This window comes from Elephantulus edwardii, unplaced genomic scaffold (genome assembly GCF_000299155.1).
Source record: "Elephantulus edwardii isolate Elephantulus edwardi_28Jun2011 unplaced genomic scaffold, EleEdw1.0 scaffold00015, whole genome shotgun sequence".
NCBI lineage: Eukaryota > Metazoa > Chordata > Mammalia > Macroscelidea > Macroscelididae > Elephantulus > Elephantulus edwardii.
The window spans coordinates 6158024-6165893 of NW_006399765.1; the positions used below are offsets into that span (position 1 = coordinate 6158024).

Genomic DNA, 7870 nt, shown 5'->3' on the forward strand with positions numbered 1-7870 from the left:
AAGATGGTGAAGCTTCATCTCACATACTTTGAGCATATTGCTAGGAGAGGCTATTTCTTGGAAAAGGACATCATTCTTGGAAAGGTAGATGGTCAGAGGAAAAAGAGATTGACCTCTAGTGAGTACCGCAATGGGCTCAAGTGTGTCATAAATGCAGAGTATTAGGATAGAGTTCAGAACAGTACTGTAGTGCCCACCTAACATCATTTTAATATTTTTCTTAGTATATAGCACGTATTAGGAGCAGGAGTGGCATCCATTTCCTAAATAACATGCCTTCAGAAGCTCTATGAACTTTGATAAATGCCGATTTGTGTAGAGGGGCTTCAGGCCTTTTGTTCACAGGTACACTATACATTGTGCTCAACTCAAAGGCAATCAGCAACAACAGTATATAGCACAAAATGTACTATGTGTAAAAACACTAAACATGTCTAGAAGCACTAAGCCATCTTGAACATAATATTACTAATAACAAGAACAATATTTTGATATGAGTTGTGAATCCCTATGTCACTTAAATTTTTAATATATGGGTTTTACAAGGCTTGTAAAATGTAAGTTGTACATGGATTAGATTGTACCTAAGTTAGATATGTGTAACTGGGGCACTCTGTACCAGACATTGTACAACTCCTGTGACACACAGTGTGACTACTTCTTTTCTTCTCTTAACAGATATGCTGCTTCTTTCTAACTTCTCAGATTTGCGTGTCATCCTTGCATAAGGGGCCATGCTAATCTTTGTATTGTTCCAGTTTTAGTATATGTGCTGCTAAAGAGAGCGCTCGTATTCCTTTTTAACTTGGCTTGCCGCCTTTGAATTTTTTTTTTCAGTCTTCTTTATTCATTGTTCAACTTAAAGATGCATGTTGTTAGGTGCCATTGGAATTTTTTTTTTAACTTTATTTGTTATACAAAATCCACTATATGGTGGCCACAGCTGGAGCCTGGGTCCTTGGCACAGAGACTCTGGTGTGAGTCTTTACAAGATGGTCAGTGAATGGGAACCACACGCCACAGATTTTCCCTCACCGAAGGTCCGGCTGCCCACCCAGTGATCCTTATGTAAAGATAAGGAGGAGTGGAATTCCAAAACTGCCGTCGCCCAGGTGCTGGACCCGCTCGCCCTAGTCCAGTATGCAGCACTGAACTGCCTAGGCTTCTCTGCAGGCAACCTGGGACGGCCCACCACCGTTCCTGCGGGACAGGGCCATCATCTGCCAGAGCTTCAGCTTCCTCATGCCCCTAAGTCTCCTGTGGCTCAGCTTCACCCTGCTGGGCCCTGCAGACCCATGCCCAGAGCTCCAACTCAAGACTGCTCCCACTGCCCCCTCTGCTCAGGGTCCGTCTGCAGCCAGACTTCCAGGATGACCCATTCCAGGGGAAGTGGTATATCCTGGGCCTGATGGGAAATGCATTTGGGAAAGAAGAGCAAGGCAAGTTCAAGATGTACACCATCACCTATGAGCTGGAAGAAGACAGCACCTCCACTCTGCTCTGGGATGAGAAGTGTTCCTACCAGATCAGAACTTGTGTACCAAGTTTCCAGCGAGGCCAGCTCAACCTGGGCAACAGAAAGAATTTCCCAGGTTTACAGAGCTACATGGTGCATGTGGCTTCAACCAATTACTGCCAGTTTGCCATAGTGTTCTTCAAGTAAGTTTCCCAAATGAAGACCACCTTCTGTGGGAGAACTAAGTAGCTGACCCTTGAGCTGAAAGAGAAGTTCATTCACTTCGCCAAGGTGCTGGGTCTCACTGATGACCATGTCATCTTCTCGGTCCCAATTGACCAGTGCATTGATGATGCTTGATTGTACAGTGAGAACAGCTGCCTGAGTAGAGTTCAGCTTCTGTTCTGGATGCCCCCTGATACCCATGCCAGCCCTGCCTGCCAGCAGTGAGAGAGCTGGGAGACTCGTCGTGGTGTGGTCTGCCCATCCTGCTCTTCCAGGCTACCCTCCCGATCCAGCTCACATTCCCTGCTAATTAAACACATACCACCAAGGAAAAAAAAAAAAATCGAAAACCAAAAAAACCGAAGATGGTCAGTGAATTCCTGGTAGGCAGACTTTGTGAACAGTCTCTTTGCAGAGATTGGGGTCAAGTAGCTGTAGTTCTTGGAGATGGCATCAAAGGTGGCCTTGGCGAAGTTGCCCAGGGTAGCTGTGCAGCCCCTGGCAGAGGTGTAGCAGTCATCAATTCCAGCCATCAGCAGCAGCTTTTAGGGCACAGGGGTCGAGATGATTCCAGTGCCTTGGGGTGTAAGGATCAGACCCAACAACACAGAGCCACAGGACCCAGTCACCTTGCAGGGAACGGTGTGAGGCTTGCCAGTCTTGTTCCCCCAGTAGCCGTGCTGCACAGGGACAATGGAGAGCTTGGCCAGGATAATGGCCCCATGGATGGTAGTAGCTACCTCCTTGGAGCACTTGAAGCCTAAACCAACATGGCCATTATAGTATCCAGTGGCAACTAAAGCCTTGAACTGGTCTGCTGGCTGGTATGTGTCTGCCTCTGCACAAGCATGATTTTCAAGACCTCATTCTTGAGGGACATCCCCAGGAAAAAAAATCAATGATCTCAGACTCCTTGAAGGGCAGTGAGAAGAGATAAATCTATCTCCTCCAAGGATTTGATCTTCCCATCTTTCACCAGATGGCCCAGCTTGGTGATGGGGAGCCACTCCTTGTCCTCAGCTTTGCCTCCTTCCATAGTCAGGGCCATGGCTCTGATCCTCCAGACTGCTACTGAAGTCTGCAGAAACTGGGCCCTCCAGCTGCACCAGCATCATCCGCCATTTGGTGTTTTCTCAGAGAAGAAGCTGCCTTTGAGTTTTTTTGGTTTTTTTTAAAGAATTTTAATGAGCATTTACAGAGATTTTGGATTTCCATTCATTCATTGATGGCCTTTGAGTTTTTTAAAGTCATGTAAGAACAGACATTCCAAATAGTACAGATTTATTAATTTTATTTTGGATCCCTGTTGAGTGACACTAAACACACACGTTCTGCTTTTGAATTAGTCTCAATTCATAAATGATTCAATGGAACAGAATAAAATCACCCCGTAGAGTTTCCAGGACTGTCCATCTTTATAGAAGCAGACTGCTATATCATTGTCCCTCCGTAGAGAACCTTTCTGTTAGCAAATGAGCGCTTAATCACAGTTCCACCGTAGCTCCTCACCATTGTCAGTTTCTTTTTTATTTTTTTTAGCTAGTTTACTGCTACCACCATTTCCTCTTACCTTTCAATACACAGCTAAAATATCAAAGGTTTCCCCTCATCTAAATGTGATTTATTTTGTTGTTTCTGAAGACCCCTAATGGTATAATGAGTAATGTTATTGGACTGGTAACCTAAAGGTTCACAGTTCAAATCCACCTGCCACTTCATGGAGAAGGATGGATAGTGTTCTGTGTTTAACTTTCAGTCTTGGAAATCTAACAGATGATTGCTAAATACAGTGTATACTTCTTTAAAACAAGGACATTCTCTTATATAATTTAGAAAAATTAGCAACTATTTCCTTGATTTATTATTTATTAATCTTTTTGTTGTCACACTAGTTCTACTATTCTTACTGCTTTAAGTGATAATGCTGATGATTTCCTTATTATATATTGCCTTTTCCTTCACCCATCTTATGAAGTGTGTGACTGACTTTCTTTCTTGGTTGGGGTTTTTTTTTTTTAAGATTTAATATATCAACTTAATTATTTGTTACTGTTTGGAAATTTTCTTTTTTTCAATGCAGACTTAGATGTAGAAGCTCTCAGATAGGACAGTTTCTTGGCAGTCTGTTCCTGATGTTTTTCTTTGGCTTTCTTCCTGCTCTTGGCCAAAAGCATATCATATTCTTCAGCCTCCACTTTGTTACTTCAGAGCAATATGCTCATGTTTGCTCTGCAGAACACGTGGAGAAACAAGACATTGAATCTTGGGCACTTCGTTCCTGGGTTTCTTGCCTTCTTTGTTCAGGGACTTTCTCACAGCTTAATCCTATACTTCATCTTAGAAAAATCAAAGAGTTTGAGGATTCTGTTGGCTTTTTGGGCTCAGGATGATAAGAACAAAGAATATCAAGTCAGTCCTGGCTGTTCTTTGCTCCTTTACGAAAATCCAGTTGAGAACACTCAGATTGGCATCTACCCTGGACAGGTTTGTGCTTGCTTGCTTGCTTTCTCCAGTTTTCTGTTGTCTTGGCCAGGAATACCTTCTATTCAGTAGCAGGCAGCTAATGCCGTGAGTGTAAACACTATGCTGCATGGGAAAACATTAATTTCACCAGTGATTTAAACAGTACCACTTCTACTTGTCAGTGAGAATCAGCTGTAACTTCTGTGGCCATTTGCTTCTCAGAAAAGATAGGACAGTTGAATTCATTGTCCAGTTCATTGTGTTTCCAGCACAGGTTTTTGGGAAGGAAATTGTTAGTTTCGTGGTGAAGCAGCCAGTTGAGGTGCCATAAAAAATAAATGTCTTCATTTTTTTCATCTAAGGTTAGTGATTTGCTTCCTTGTCAGAGTTAGTACCCAAGGATGTGGCTTTTTGGGAGTTGGAACTTCTGAGAATGTTGAGATAGTCTGTGCGAGAGGATGGGCAGTCTCCTCCTGTTGGATTAACTGCCTCTGAAAACCCACTGGAGGGTCAGCTATGGGTCATTTCTGACTCGATAGGACACAATAACAACATTAGTACTTGTATGTGTTGGAAGAGAGATAAACAACTAATTATAATAAAGTGAATTATTATGAGCCATTGATTTTCTAAGACACTTTTAAAATATTTTAATTATATTTTCAGGGAATGTTTAAACAGCAGTTTAGGTTTGCATTCAATAATTCTATACAGATTATCCATTGATATTAAATTTTTTTACAGTGTATGAATGTTCTGTTGTTCCATATTCATTAATGTAGTTTCTTTGTCCTCATTTTTGTTTCAAAGTAATTACTTATCATCTTACTCCTATAGATGATTTTTAAAATGAGCACAATACTGAGTCAATGTTTTTAATTTTGAGAACTACTTTGTTACTTAGTCAAAGGGTGACTTTAGGGACTAATTTCATTCAAAGCCTAGAGCATCTGAGGGCATAGTTTTACTGTGTTCTGCAGTCTCAACTGATCCAGTAAGTCTGTGTGGCTATTTATTTTTTCTTTTTTGCACATTTTCTCCCCCCTGTCGCTAGCCAACCCTACAAAGCACCCCTTCTTCCAAATTGTTGTCATACATATATTGCCTAATCATATATTCCTTTTGGTCAGTTTTCCCCCTCTAATCTGTTCTTTCCCCCCCCCCAATCTGTTCTAATGCAGTGTTCATTATGTATCCACTCTTTTCCCATTCTCTTCTCAAACTCCTACTTCATGTCTGTCCTATCTTATAATAGTGACTATGTGATTTTTTAAAAAAACTTAGAATGGAAGTTTCTGTTCTACCTCTGCACTTTTGATTTTAAATTCTCATTTAGTTATACACCCCCCCCCTCCTTAATTCTGGAGACTGGAAAATATAAAGAGGAGTCTGAAGTCCTGGAGGACTTTAAAACAGTCATTAGGGTGATAGACAATTTCAATATCAAATAGCAAACAATGATAATGGTATATGTAGGTGATATGGTTCATTAAGAGTAGGTATTTGACCTAATATGTGGGCTTGTTTTTAAAAAGGCAACTTTGGGAAAAAGAGAGGGCCTTTTTTTAAAAAGAAAAAAAAAATTATGCTTGTCTCTTTTTTGTTTTTGGGATTTTTTAAATTTTAATAATGTTTGTCTTGGGTTAAATCTGTCTTTCATTCTAAGAATTTTTCAAATTAGTTTTTGGCCATAATGGGTTTACATAACTGACAATTATAAAGGTACAGAGTGTGTTTAATGAACAGTCTCCTGCATCTCTTTGGAGACTAGAACTAACATCACCAGTTTCTTCTGTTAGCGTTTTGTATGTGTTCCTGTGGTAGAATGTATGAGTCAGCGTGGTTCCTGGTGTATGTGTCTTTGTGGTGGTGTGTGCTATGATTCTACTCATAGTGACCTACAGGACAGAGTAGAACTACTGTATAGTTTCCAACTTGTAATCTTTATGGAAACAGATAGGTTTTCTACTGAGTGGGTTCAAACAGCTGATCTTTCAGTTAGTAACTGAACTACTTAATCATTGTGCCACCATGGATCTTTTATTTATTCATAGAAGTCATATAATATCAGTACATAAAGAACTTCCTCATTGTACTGATTTCAGTGTGTGTGTGTGTGTGTGTGTGTGTGTGTGTGTGTATCTGTGTACATCTACAGCATATCTCCACTCCAATCCAGCCTTACTATGTTTTTTTTTAATTTTTATTATTATTTTGTGTGTGTGTGTGTGTACCGTCAAATTAGATCTGACTGGTGCAGGAGGAGATTGCCCCTCCTTCTCCAGCAGAGCATCTGGTGGATTTGAACTGGAAACCTCTGGGATTGCAGTGATGGACATTTATATTCCAGGCCTTTGGTGTTACAGAAAATGCTACATAACAATAAACCTGTAGAATAAATTCTTAGATGTATTGGGTTATGACTACACATATTTTATGATAGATGTCAAGTTGTCCTCTGGAAATGTATTTCAGTTTTTATACTCCTGCCTGCAAATTGTGGTCAATAATGGCAAGATGTGAGGAAGTTGAGGATAGGTTTTGGGAAACTAAATGTAGCTATGTATGTGCTTGTGGAATGTGAAGCGCTGGGTAAAGAATGTTAGGAGATAAAACTGAAGTAAATAGGCAGGGGTCAGGTCTCTTGCTTTTTTGGTACTTTTTTTATACTTGGATTTTATTATAGCTAATAGAAGTAGAAAAGATACGTATTCTAGATGGAATACTATAGTGGCCCTATGAAGATGTATTTGCTAGGACAAGACAGGAAAGAATGAAATAAATTCGGTTAATGCAGTTCCCTTCCTATTATATTAGGTGTCTCAATTATTTTTGAGTCTGAAAAATGTCTCTTGTATCTTAGGGTAGTTTCTCTTGGGAAGCAAAACTAGTGATATTTTTAATATATAACCCTACAGGGATGTATTCTGTCTCCATACCTTTTCAATCTGTATGCAGAACAGATCATCCGAGACACTGGGCTGTACGAGGAGGAATGTGGCATTAGGATTGGTGGAAGAGTCATCAACAACCTGCATTATGTAGATAACACAACCCTACTTGCTAAAACTGAGGAGAACCTGAAGCTCTTGCCGCAGAAGGTCAAGGACTGCAGCCTCCTATATGGATTGAAGCTCAACATCAGGAAAACAAACATTCTCACCACTGCAGCATCGGTCTGGATGGTGAAGAGATTGAGATAGTTAACAGTTTTAGTTTGCTTGGCTCCACAGTCACCACTCTTGGTAACAGCAGGAGATGAATTGCATTGGGAAAGTCAGCTGTGAGGGACCTTTCAAGAGTACTGAAGAGCAACGACATCAGAGTGGAGACTAAGGTGCGTCTGATCCGGGTATAGTCTTCGCAGTTACGTGCTATGTATCAGAGAGTTGGACAGTGAATAGGGATGATAGAGAATTGATGCCTTTGAGCTGTGGTGCTAGAGAAGAGTGTTGAATATTCTATGGACTGCTAGGAGAACAAACAGGTTTGTCCTGGAGAAGGTGAAGCCAGAATACTCCTTGGAGACAAGGATTCTGAAGCTTCGTCTGACATACTTTGGGCATGTTGCAAGGGGGGACTGGTCCTTGGAGAGGGACATCATGTTTGGCAGAGTGGAGGAGCTGCGCAGAAGAGGAAGACCTTCGATGAGATGGATCGATTCTGTGAGTGGAGTGGTGGGAATGAGTGCATTTGAGATGCCTAGGTTGGCACAGTATAGAATGG

At 41.0% G+C, this 7870-nt stretch overlaps 1 protein-coding gene and 1 pseudogene across 1 annotated transcript in view; both read left to right on the forward strand.

The window, feature by feature from the left end:
- The window catches only part of CBFA2T2 (core-binding factor, runt domain, alpha subunit 2; translocated to, 2), a 200178-nt gene that overhangs the window by 17001 nt on the left and 175307 nt on the right, over positions 1–7870 (forward strand). The gene's annotated exons all lie outside the window — the stretch shown is intronic.
- LOC102874109 lies at positions 1243–1816 on the forward strand (annotated as a pseudogene).